This window comes from Phalaenopsis equestris, unplaced genomic scaffold, assembly GCF_001263595.1.
Source record: "Phalaenopsis equestris unplaced genomic scaffold, ASM126359v1 Scaffold001055, whole genome shotgun sequence".
In the NCBI taxonomy this organism is placed as follows: domain Eukaryota; kingdom Viridiplantae; phylum Streptophyta; class Magnoliopsida; order Asparagales; family Orchidaceae; genus Phalaenopsis; species Phalaenopsis equestris.
This window is the reverse complement of record NW_018165494.1, coordinates 90,072-102,463: the sequence shown is the minus strand read 5'-3', so window position 1 is coordinate 102,463 and position 12,392 is coordinate 90,072.

The following is a 12,392-nucleotide window of genomic DNA, read 5'->3' as shown; positions in this document are numbered from 1 at the left end:
TTCCAAGAAAATTTTGGAAGGTTCACTATGACCAGAGGACCCCTTGGAAATAATTTCATGAGTTAAGTCATTAAGAATGTACTTAATCTTCACCAACCCTAAAACACTAAGGTAATTAATTTTGGAAAATACAAACATCTAAATGACTTCATTTTTGAGCTCCACTGTTGTGTAGGATCTAGAGAACTCATCATAAAAATTTCAAGTATTTTGAGTTCATTTGGCAACTTAAGTTGATTTTTAAAGATAAATATCATTTTAGCTTTTAAATGATTTTTTTAAAAAAAAATCAAAATATAACTCAAAAATTTATAAAAACTTATTTTTTTGAGTTCTCTGTGATCAGGGGAGTTTTCTAAAAATAAATGTTATTTAAAATAAAAACTTAATTTTCTTAGCCTTTTTTTAAATATTTAAATAATTAAAAAAATCCATAAAAATCACAAAAATAATAAAATTCATGGAAATGTACTAAATTGCTTCTTAAGCATTTAGGAATAATTGATATATTTTTCTTGATTTTATAAATAAAGATATTGAATTTTGAAGCTCTAAAATAATTTTTAAAAGCTAAAAATGGATTTTCACTAATTAATTTCAATAATTCAAACAAAATTAGAAAAAAAATGTGAAATTTGTTTCTCTATGCCCCTTGAAATTAGAGAGATTTAATAAAAATAAAAAACTTAATTTTCCACATTTAAAATATTTTATAATTAATAAACACCCCAAAATTTAAAATAATTTTTGAAATTCAAATAAAATTCAAAAAATCATGAACTTTGGTCCAAAGGCTTCTCTGGTCTAAGCCTACCTCCAGTAAAAATTTCAAGAGATTAGGATTTACCTCGGTCATGATAGGAATTTTCTTTAAAAAATACTATTTTTGCATTAAAAAAAATTATATAGATAAATTAAATTTTAAAAAATCACACTTTCTTCTCTGATGTCTCAATTGACCCATGAGTGAGGTAGGAAAATAATTCCAAAGTCTTTTGAATTAAATTGTGAATTATGAAGCGATAGAGCCTTAGGGGCAAATGTGTAATTTTGGAAATTTAGCCTTAATTAACATTTAGGTCTAATTTCAGAAAGGGAAATGGGAAATTTTTTATTCTAATTAACATATTTGGATGTTTGAAACATGATTGAATGTTTGAAACATGAGTTAACTGGTAGAAACCAACCTCACTTGTCCTAATTAAAAAGGATAAATTTGCAATTTCCTTAAATTACAAAAAATTTGGGAGTCTGGCCGATTAAACGATCCTAGATTTTGGGTGTCAATAACTCACTAATTTAATATCGTTATTTGATGAATAAAAAAAAACAAAAGCATGAATCATCACCATCACTTATAAGTCAATTTCATTTGCAATGACTAAGACACTCACTAAAAATCTTAAGGGCTTAGTGGTGACTTAGGCTAAATCAAGTTTCATTTAAATAAGGATTAGAAAATTAAACATCACTGAAAATTAAAACATCTTTCAAACACTACAAGCCCAAGTCAAAATTTGGCTAAGTCTCTTAAACTTGCCTTTTTAAGGGTCTTCACCCACATAATTCTTAAATTGAATCACAAGTGATAATTACCCTATTCCTAGTGATAATTGATACATCAATGCTCACTGATCACTAAGGGTATTTACATGATGACTTATTAAGCAACATAATAAGTTTAAAACAACTCGAGATTTTCCACCAGACAGCGAGAGAGTAACACAAACCTGCTTCTTTCTCTGAATTTGTTGGATACCTCAGAGATCTACTAAAATTAAATATGTTTTGCTTAACAAAATCATCCTTAATTAAACTCTTAAGGACGCACCAAGATATGCCATAGGGTTAGGAAAACTACCAAAACCTTGCTTTTTTGCCTCTATAAAAATTGCCCTAACATGCATTTTTATGTTTCAGGTGGTGGAACGAGAAGACTCGCCAAGTACGCTTTTACAGTTTTCAGCGTTGTCTTTCTTGTACTTTTATGCTTACACAAATTTGCATGCTAAATAACGATGTCACCCCGCATGAAAACTAAAACTATCAGGATAGCCACAAAACCAAAACCAAAACCAAAGCTAAAACTAAAATCAACCAAAAACCCCCCTGCCACAACATTCAAAATATAAAACAACTCAAAATTTAATCACAAACATTAAAAAAAACTACAATTGCAACTAAATTAAGATGTCTTTATCGGATGACCGGGAATCCCTTTGAGAAGGTAACCTACGGTTGCTAACGAGGCTTCCCATGGCCTAAATGAAATTGAGAAACTCATTAAATTGAGTTTAGTAACTTCATTTGGACTAAGTGAATCCAATAGAAAATAGTGGTGATGGAACAAGAGAACCGTAAGATCCTAACCGGTGTGGCTCTCTAACCGGTGTGGCTCTATAAAATTTTAACATGCCCCATAAAATTTAAAGAGCTACAACCATAGGGCGACCTGATTTGTCATCATAACTTGACACACTAGAAAACCCAAACTCGTCGCGGCAAGGAGTTTGGAGCTAGCTTGGTGGGCAGCACGACCATCTTCAACAAAAAAATATGGCTTCTCCAGCTAAAGCAATCTTCATTCCTTAGACTTAAACAACAAAGACATAGGACTTCAAGGTTGCTTGCTTATGCAACGTAAATCCTCACCTTATCTTTAGGCCTTTGCATAACCCTGCTATACAATATAAGCCCTAACTTGTCTTAGGATTTCAAGGTTGTCGTTTGTCACGACCTAAATCCTCACATCTTCCAAGCTATTTGTGTGATTGTTTCATAAGAATGTAAGCCCTAACTAATATAATTGACCAGATGAAACACTTAAATTTTTCTTCTCTAAATTTAAGCCAAACATTAGGATTCTTGGGAGGTCACCGGGGTTCTCCTCTGGATCCATGACATCCCATAGTTCTTCCTCCTTTAGATTCTACAATAAAATTTTCTAAATTTGAACCAATCGCCTTTCACACCTTTACATCTGATCTCATTGAAAAGTCCTACCCTTTGAAACTCCTTGAAGATAATATTTCTTGATTTTTATCGAGAGTCTTCTTAGGAGACTTTGGTCATTTAAGATGTAACTAACTATAGGGGTTTGCCCTCATAGGAAGCATGTCCGAACCCAGCTTAATATAAACCCTATTTAATCTTTTAGATAAAATAGGAGAATTTGTCGGAAAATACAAAGGTTTTGCAGAACAAACATATGTCATATATTCCTTAGTTTATTTGATGCAGCCTCATCCTCAAGTCTTGTGTTTATCCTTTAGGATAGATACAAGATTTGAGTACAATGCTCTTTCATTAAAACTATGAAAAATATGGGGTCAGTTTGATTTCGTATTTTTCTAAAACTAAAAATATATATGTAAATTAAAACATCCTTCCGAAGCGGGCGATGTGATTTCGATTCCGGTGACTGACAGCTTCTTACGGGAAACTCCTCCAACCAAAAATAGCGCCGACAACCTATCGGCAGTAGAATCTTAACAGATCCCCTAAATTCCCTAGGGCCAATAACATTAATTTATTTTCTAAATATTATATTGCTCTTTCTCATGAAAGACACCGTGCAGAAAGGCCTCACCAAATCATGAAGGCTTATATGCGAGGGAATGCAATCTCCTTCTTCGTAGATATTGATGATTCAACTGTTTAGAATGCAATCGATCGGCAGTATACTCCATATAACAATTCTCTTGATCATCCATTTTATCTCGGAGGGCATAGGGTCCACCTCATCATTTTGTAAGATGCCTGGGAGATTCCCTTCTCTATCCTTAGTGAAATTATAACAGCATTTGCATTGGATGGTTATCCTACCTTTTTCTGTCATCCACTTTCGTGGCTCAGAATAAGTTCTTTCCATCAGCAGGACAACTCGAACCCTGTATCTTAAATCAAATACGCAATCTAGGATTCTCCTTTCAACATTTGTAGAGAAGACTCCTGTGTACAGTTCTAGGCCTTCCAAAATAGTGACGATATTTCTTCAAATTTCATTGTAAAATATGAATTCTCTCCTCTTAACTTTATTTATCCTTTCCAATTATGCTGTGGGGATCTTTTGAGATCATTGAGGTGGATTTATCATCTCCACATCTATAGTATACTACATATAAATTGGCTCCACAGGTAATGGAATGTACGACTCGACATCTTAGTAAGTTGTCTCCTAGCGACCCGTGTCGGTAGCTGCGAATTCTTTACATGAACTGTAGTGGTCTAAGTGTAGAACACTGCACATCGGGCACTCCACGAATGCCCCTCCTGTAATGACTGAATAGGAACTTTGACGTTGCACATTGAGCAACCCTTGTAAAATTTCTCTGGTACTTCAGAATGTACTTCTGATTGTACTTGCTCCGTAGAAAAATTTGGCTCATCCTCCATAGCGGGCAGACTGGCGGAAGTTTCCCTCATGCAAGGGTCATAGATTTTCCCCTCAAGAATCGAGGTAAGTAGCTCTTTTGCCTCTTCTAAGCATCGTCTTTCTTTGCATAAAAAAGCTTTGTGTCTAGGATGATTGGCATTTCGATGATGAGTTCTTCTTAAAGGTGGATATGGTAGTCTCTCATTGTCAGTGCTGACTAGGTTTTCGGTTGGTGTGGTTATCATGGATGGTAAACAACTAGGTCCCTCCATTGGATTTTATTGTGTTACTTATTTCTTCCTCTTCGGAGAGGAGTCTTCTTTTGCACCAATTCTCAAAAGTGACAGTAACCCTTCCTTTTCTTGTCGGCTAACTGTGTCCACAGAGGACCCTCATAGTTATCATTGACCTGACCAAAGTCCAGGTCAAAATCTATGATGCTACCCCAATGTGCCCTTTCCTCATTCCCTTTCCTCATTGAGTACGCTTTCCTCATTGAGTACGAGATTCAAGCCATCCATGAAGGCAAAAATCAGCTTCTATCCTGACATCTTCTCTACATATGACAGAAAAAATATCATTGCGCTGAAGTTTATCTAGAACAAGAACAAAACAAAACATTTTATTAGACAAAATTTAAATTTGTAAAGGCGCAAAAGTTATTATTATTATTATTATTATTATTATTATTATTATTATTATTATATTTAGTGTAATACATTTTAATGAAATGTCAAAATTAAGAAAAATAGAATAGAAAATAATGAAGTGAGAGACTTCAAAATCTTCATTTTATTAAGGTTAATCTTGTTACAAAATTTTGGACCGAGTCACAGACGCTAGGCCAAATAAGTAAACCCAAAACAATCCAGATCTCAAAATCTCATTTTAAATAGTGTCACGTTGCATAATATGTTTTCAAATATCGTCCATTGATAGGCAACATAGGTCTTTCACCTCAAAAATCTAGCTGGTAGGCTCTTCCTGAATAGAGCCTTTCTACGACAAATGGTCCCTCTCAAGTTGATTCAAATTTTCCACCTATCTTGCAACATGAAAGAATAGGTTTTTTGAGAACAAGAACGAGGTCACCAACTTTGAACGTCCTGAGGTGGACCAATTTTTCATGAGCTTGTACTATCCTTGCTCGATAAAGTTCCAAATTCTATTATGCTTCTAATTGCTTTCCCTGGAGACTCTTCAATTCTTCAAGTCTGAGCTTCGCACTTTCTTCTGTCGTGATCTGGTTGGCGACGGTGACTCTGAGAGATGGTGTCTGAACCTCCAGTGGCAGTACGGCTTCGGACCCATACACAAGTGCATGGGGTGTACATTTAGTTTGAGTTTTGAACTTTGACTGATAGACCCACAAAGCTTCTAACAGTCTGTTTTGCCAATCTCTTTCATTTTTATCCAGTGTTTTCTTTAAAATCTATACTAGTATTTTATTGAAGGCCTCGTCCAGGACATTTTCCTTAGAGTAGTAGATCGTAGAGTATCTCCTGCTTATCCCATGCCTTTTGACGAAGTTGTTGATATTGGAGCTTCTAAAGGCTGTCCCATTGTCAGAAATTACTCTGCGCGGTACACTGAAACGGTGAAAGATTTGGATTTTGAAGATTAGAAGGACGTGCTGTGTTGTAACCTCTCATAAAAGCACTGCCTCTACCTATTTGGAAAAATAATACGTAGCGGGAAGAATAAATCTATGTCCCCTAGAGGATGGAGGTCTATTGGACCTATTATGTCTGTGCCCCAACACTCGAATTCTACAAGACGACAGTTGGATGTAGCACATTCGAAGGTTGGTGTAAGACCACCCCATGCATTTGACACTGGTGACACTTTCTAGCTATATCAATGCAATAGAACATCATTGCTGACTAACAATATTCGGGTCTCTTGATCTTCATTTTCATCTTTGGCCCTGATTGGTGAGCACCACAAAATCTGGCATGTACTTCTTTGACAATATTCTGTGCTTATGCTTTGCTCAGACATCACATCCACATCTGATCGAATGATCTTCTGTAAATATCATCTCCCATTAGGGCATATGACATAACTCTTCTTGTAATGTGATATGCCTCAGATTTGTCCTCTGACAGCTTTCTAGTCTGCAAATATTCTAATAATGGCTTGCACCAATCTTCATTAATATCAGCAACTACAATCATTGTTCTTTCTTTTTTTTTGAGTTTGAGTGGTTTCTCAAGGTCAATTCGAGTCAAAAATTGTTTTCCTTGTACTGTAATATTAATGGAATCCTCCGGTGGACATGTCAGCTCCTTAGCTAGTTTTGCTAAAGCATCAGCATGGGTGTTATCTCCATGAGGAATAAGGTAGACCGTTACATTAAGAATCTGTTTAAGTAGTTTCATTTCGTATCAATGGTCTTATGCTAGTCTCGGCTTCAAAATCTTGTATTTCCTGACAACTTGTTGAATGAAGAGTTGAGGTCACCGTAGATGATAACATCCATTATATCCATCGAGATTGCCAACTCTAATCTGGTGATTAATGCTTCATATTCTGCTTCATTTTTAGTGCACGACACTGTTAGGTGGTAGGAGAATCTAAACATACCCTTATTTGACATGATGAAGATCAGACCAATTCTTGCTTTGCCTAATATAACTATTTCTGATCTTTTGTATTTTCTGGCTGACGAAGCTCCATCAAAATACAGCTCCCAATGTTGCGCACTGGAGAATTTCATTTTTAATACCTATTCATTTAATAATTCATCATTAAGAGGAGATCCAGCTGGAAGTGGGTTTGCGACAAGAAAATCTGCTAAAATTTGTCCCTTGATAGCACGAAAGGGAATAAAAGTTATATCAAACTGCAATAAAATCATTGACCACCTTGCTAAATGTCCAAAAATTGTTGGTTGGGTGTTGGGTTATCAAATATTGCAGCGGTTATCAAATATTGCAGCGGATTAACTTTTGAAATAAGGGTAATCTTATGAGAAAGCATGTAATTACTAAGCTTTTGAGCAGCAAAAATTAAAGCTAGACAATGCTTATCAATGGGAGGATACTTTACTTTCGTCGGTATTAGACGATGACTTAAGTAGTAGAGCGCATTTTCTTTACCCTCGTCATTGTCCTGAGCTAACATGGCTGCGAGAGAGTTATATAAGGCTGCAGTATAAAATATCAACGATTTTCCCAGGATAGGGGTTGCCAAAACAGGAGGTGTCATTAAGTGTTGCTTAACATCCTCGAAGGCCTGCTGGTATTTCTCTTCCTAAATGAATTTGGCATCATTTTTAATTAATTCTGAGAAGGGATGACACCTACCTATAAGATTAGAAAAAGCATCACAGATATGTCAACTTCTCTTGGAAGGAACGTAGATGTTTCAAAGTTTATTGAGAAGAGGCATTTCCAAGATAGCTTTTATCTTATCCGGGTCGATCTTGATTCCCCGATGACAAATAATGAATTTTAGAAATTTCCTGGAGGTAACTGATACACCTAAAATATATAGTGTTTTAGACGTATTTTTATACCTATTTTTAAGATTTTGCACTTTAATGGAAGGTATTTGTGTGTTTTTTATTCAGGTACAAGTAAAAAGTTGAAAAATGCTAAAAGGAGTAAAAAGGGATTAAATTTGGAGCAAAAATGTGAAATTTGTGCAAAATTATTTTGGTGCCTAAGAGCCAAATTTGTTGCTTAAGTGCCGGTGAAATAGAGAAGGCCGCGCATAAGCACAAGAGGCCCTGCGCTCAAGCGCTAGAGGCAGTTATTTGGCAGGTTTCTTCATTTGACCGAATTTTGAAGAGACATTTGAGGCACTTATTGGCAAAAGAGGGTTATGACCACTAGGAACGAAAATATTATTAAAAGACTTGTGAAAGGAGGCATCCCTTAGAGAAAACATTGAATTTGAACACATTTTAAAGAATTTCAAAGGTACCTCTTAGGAAATTTATAAAAGAAGGAAGTTGAGACATTTAAAGGGGGTCCTTGAAGAGAGAGGGGTGCTTGAAGGTTCTGAAAAGAGGTTGAAGAGGAGGAGTCCATATGAGTTTTAAGAGATTATTTTGCAGTGATTTTCAAGCACCACACATATTTACATTATCCTTTTTGTTTTTAGTTTATTTTGACAGTATTATAAAAGAGAAGAGAATCAAAGGAACTTCAAGAGGAACTTCAGGAGTTTGGTGGAGGATTTGAGATAATTTTTTATCTTTTGTTTTTAAACTATATTTGTTTTCAATTGAGATTTCTTGTTGGTTTGACAATGATTTCTACTTTTAAACTAATGTATGGTTTTATCTTCTTCATGGATTTTGATTAGTTTTCTTTATCTTTATCCTTAAAATGATAAGTAATTAATGTTTGTATGGAAGTTGTGGAGAGTATTAATATTTATTGTTGGAAGAATATGTGATTATTTAATTCCATGCACTTCATTTACTTCTTGATTTGGCCTATCCAGATGTTAAAATTTTTTCTGAGAACATGTAAGAACCCAGGCTGGTATTAGCCAATGTTCTTTATAGCATCTCTAGTAAGGGTAAGAAATATAATTGCTCATGTTTGGGACAACACAATTAGCATACTTCCACAACAAAATTTCTTATACTTATTATTGATTCATCATAAGGAGAAAGGTGTTTTCATACCAAGTGATTTTCTTTTACATAAACTCAAGTTATCTTATTTAGTTGTAATTGTTTTGTCCAAATATCAAAAATAACAAAAAGATTTGAATTTTAATACTGTGAAAATATCTATAGTCTAAGTAATTGTCTTTTTAGAATGGAAAGTTTGCTGTTCAATAATTCATATTGCAAAATTCCCCTGTGGGTTCGTATTGAAGTCTTAATAAAAAAGTCTTATAGTACTTGACAACGATACATATACTTGCGTAGTATCCCAATATATATAGATTAGAAAGTTAAATTCTTATTTTCTTCAAGATCAAGCTTTTGGTTCTATTGCAAAGTAAGGAAATCTAAATGAAAATTATAATTAAAGTCATTGTTATACTATTGCATATAAACAGTCGGGATTAAGTTGTTGGCGCTGTTGTCGGGGAAATTAAATAAGAAGATTGATTTAAAAGAAAATTTCTATTTTTAGAAAGTCTTATTTAAACTTTAAAAACCTATAGTATTTAATTTTGTGTGTTTTATTTTATTTTATTTTATTTTATGTTAGTATATGCATAGTTCAGGTTCTGAAGGACTAGTACCCTACAATTCTGAATTAGAAAGAACTGTTAAAAAAATTAGAATAACCAAATAATTTAAAAATTTTGAAAAATCTAAAAAAATTACAGAAATAGAAAACCAAAACAATCAAAATGCTAAAATTCATAAAGAATTTAGACCCTTACAAAATTATGCCAACCCTACAGTAGATGAACTTCATTGTAGTAGTAGTCAAAAACCTACTGTAGTAGATGGCTAATTCATTTGAGCTTAAACCTACTATTATCCAAATGGTATCAAATAATCAGTTTGGGGATCACCAACTCAAGATCCAAATTTAAATCTTGCCAATTTTTTATAATTGTGCGCTACATTTAAATACGATGGTGTATCAGATGATGCATAAGACTTAGGTTATTTCCTTTCTCACTAAGGGATATAGCTAAGATGTGGTTGAATTCGTTAGCACCTGAATCTATCAAAACTTAGAGTCTTTTAGCACAAAAATTCCTTGCTAAATATTTTCCACAATAAAAAACTGCGAAACTTAGAAATAATATTACATCTTTTAATCAGTTTGAAGGAGAATCTATTTATGAATCATGGAAATGATTTAAAGAACTCTTAAGAAAGTGTTCACACCATGCAATACCAGATTGGTTAATAATTCAAACTTTTTATAATGAATTAGTTGGATCTCTTAGATCTATTATCGATGTCGCCGCAGGTGGTTCATTGATAAGGGTAGGTTAACTAGTACCTATCTTTGTGTCATTCTTTCTTTTGTTCTTTTCTTGTTTACCAATAATTTTTAATGGCCTTCTGGGAGGTTAAATCCTAAGAAAGTAGCCAATATTCATGAAACTGATGCATTTACCATGTTAGCAAATCATTTACTATGTTAGAGCATTTACTATGTTAGAAAATCAAGTTGCTGCAATTATAAGGAAGTTAGACCAATTTGAAATGAATTTTTCTCAACCATTCTTTATGATTGAAGAGAATTCATTAGGACAAATGATAGATTCTCAAGCATCATTAGAAAATTTGAATGCCATTAATATTAAGCAGAATAACCCATATTCAAATTATTATAACCCAGGTTGGAAGAACCATCCCAACTTCAATTGTAATAATACTACGGGTGGTAATAATTAGCAATGGGGGAACAATCAAGTAAATCCACTTGAAAATTGGATCAACTAAAAGAATAATAATTATAGATCTACTTATCCTCTAAGTTTCAATGGTAATCCACAATTTAAGGAGAAAAAGTTATCTATAGAAGAAGTGGTGTTACAAATGGGAAATTAGTTACAAAGCCATGGAGCTAATATTAGAAATATTGAGAATCAACTTGGAAAAATTGCAAATTCATTAAGTAATAGATCCCAAGGAACACTTCCTAGTAATACTGAAATAAATTCGGAAGACCAGAATAAAGAGAAAGTAAAAGCTGTTCAACTTAAAAGTGGAAGAGATTTGGAAGGTAGGATCCAAAAAGAAACTCAAGTAGAGATAGAAGAAATTGAAAAATCAAAGAGGATGCTCCGAAAGATTCTGAAAGAACTATTTCTCCACTTAAAGTTAACTTAGAAAAACCACCACCTCCATTTCCTCAGAGACTTCATCAATAGAAGTTGGATAAGCAATTTTTAAAATTTCTAGAAATTTTTAAGAAGCTAACAATTAATATTACATTTGCTAAAGCTTTATAATAAATGCCAAGCTATGTAAAGTTTATGAAGGATATTCTCAACAAAAAAAAGAAGTTTGAAGATATTGAGACTGTTTCACTTAGTGAGGAGTGCAGTGCTATTATTTAGATTAAGCTTCCTGAAAAGCTTAAATATCCTAGCAGCTTTACAATTCCATGTGCAATAAGAGATAGATATTATGGGAAAGCTTTGTGTGATTTAGGTGCAAACATTAACCTTATGTCATTATCAATATTCAAAAGATTGAGATTAGGAGAAATAACCTCAACTACTGTAACTCCACAAACTACTGTAACTCTGCAGTTAGTAGATCGTTTGATAATGTACCCTAAAGGAGTTATAGAAGATACCCTAGTGAAAGTGGACCAATTTATCTTTCATATTTATTTCCTTGTGCTAGATATGGAGGAAGATAAAGAGATACCTATCATTTTGGGGAGACCTTTCCTAGCCACAGGAAAGGCAATGAAGATGTGCAGAAAGGGGAATTAAAAATGTGTGTCAATGATCAAATTGTTACTTTTAACATTTCAAGATCAATGAAATATCTTGCAAAAGGAAAACATGATGAATGTTATAGAATGGATGTGATAATTTCAAAGCAACTTATGGAGTTAAAACACAAATAAGAAGAGGAATTAGACCAATATGAAGATTTATATAGAAGGACGTTTTAATTTACATATATATTTAGTTTTAGAAAAATATGAAATCAAACTGACCCCAAACTTTTCATAGTTTAAATGAAAGAGCATTGTACCTCAAATCGTATATCTATCCCAAAGGATAAACACAAGACTTGAGGATGAGGCTCAATCATGTAAACTAATGAATATATGACATCAATTTTGTCTGCGAAAACTTTGTATTTGCTGACAAGTTTCACTATTTAATATAAAGGATTACATAGTATTTATATTAAGCTAGGTTCAGACATGCTTCCTATAAGGGCAAGCCCCTATAATTGATTACATCTTAAATGACAAAAGTCACCTAAGAAGACTCTCGATAAAAATCAGGAAATATTATCTTCAAGGAGTTTCAAATGGTAGGACTTTTCAATGAGATCAGACCTAGAGGCGTGAAAGGGGATTGGTATAAATTTGAAACATTTTGTTGTAGAGTC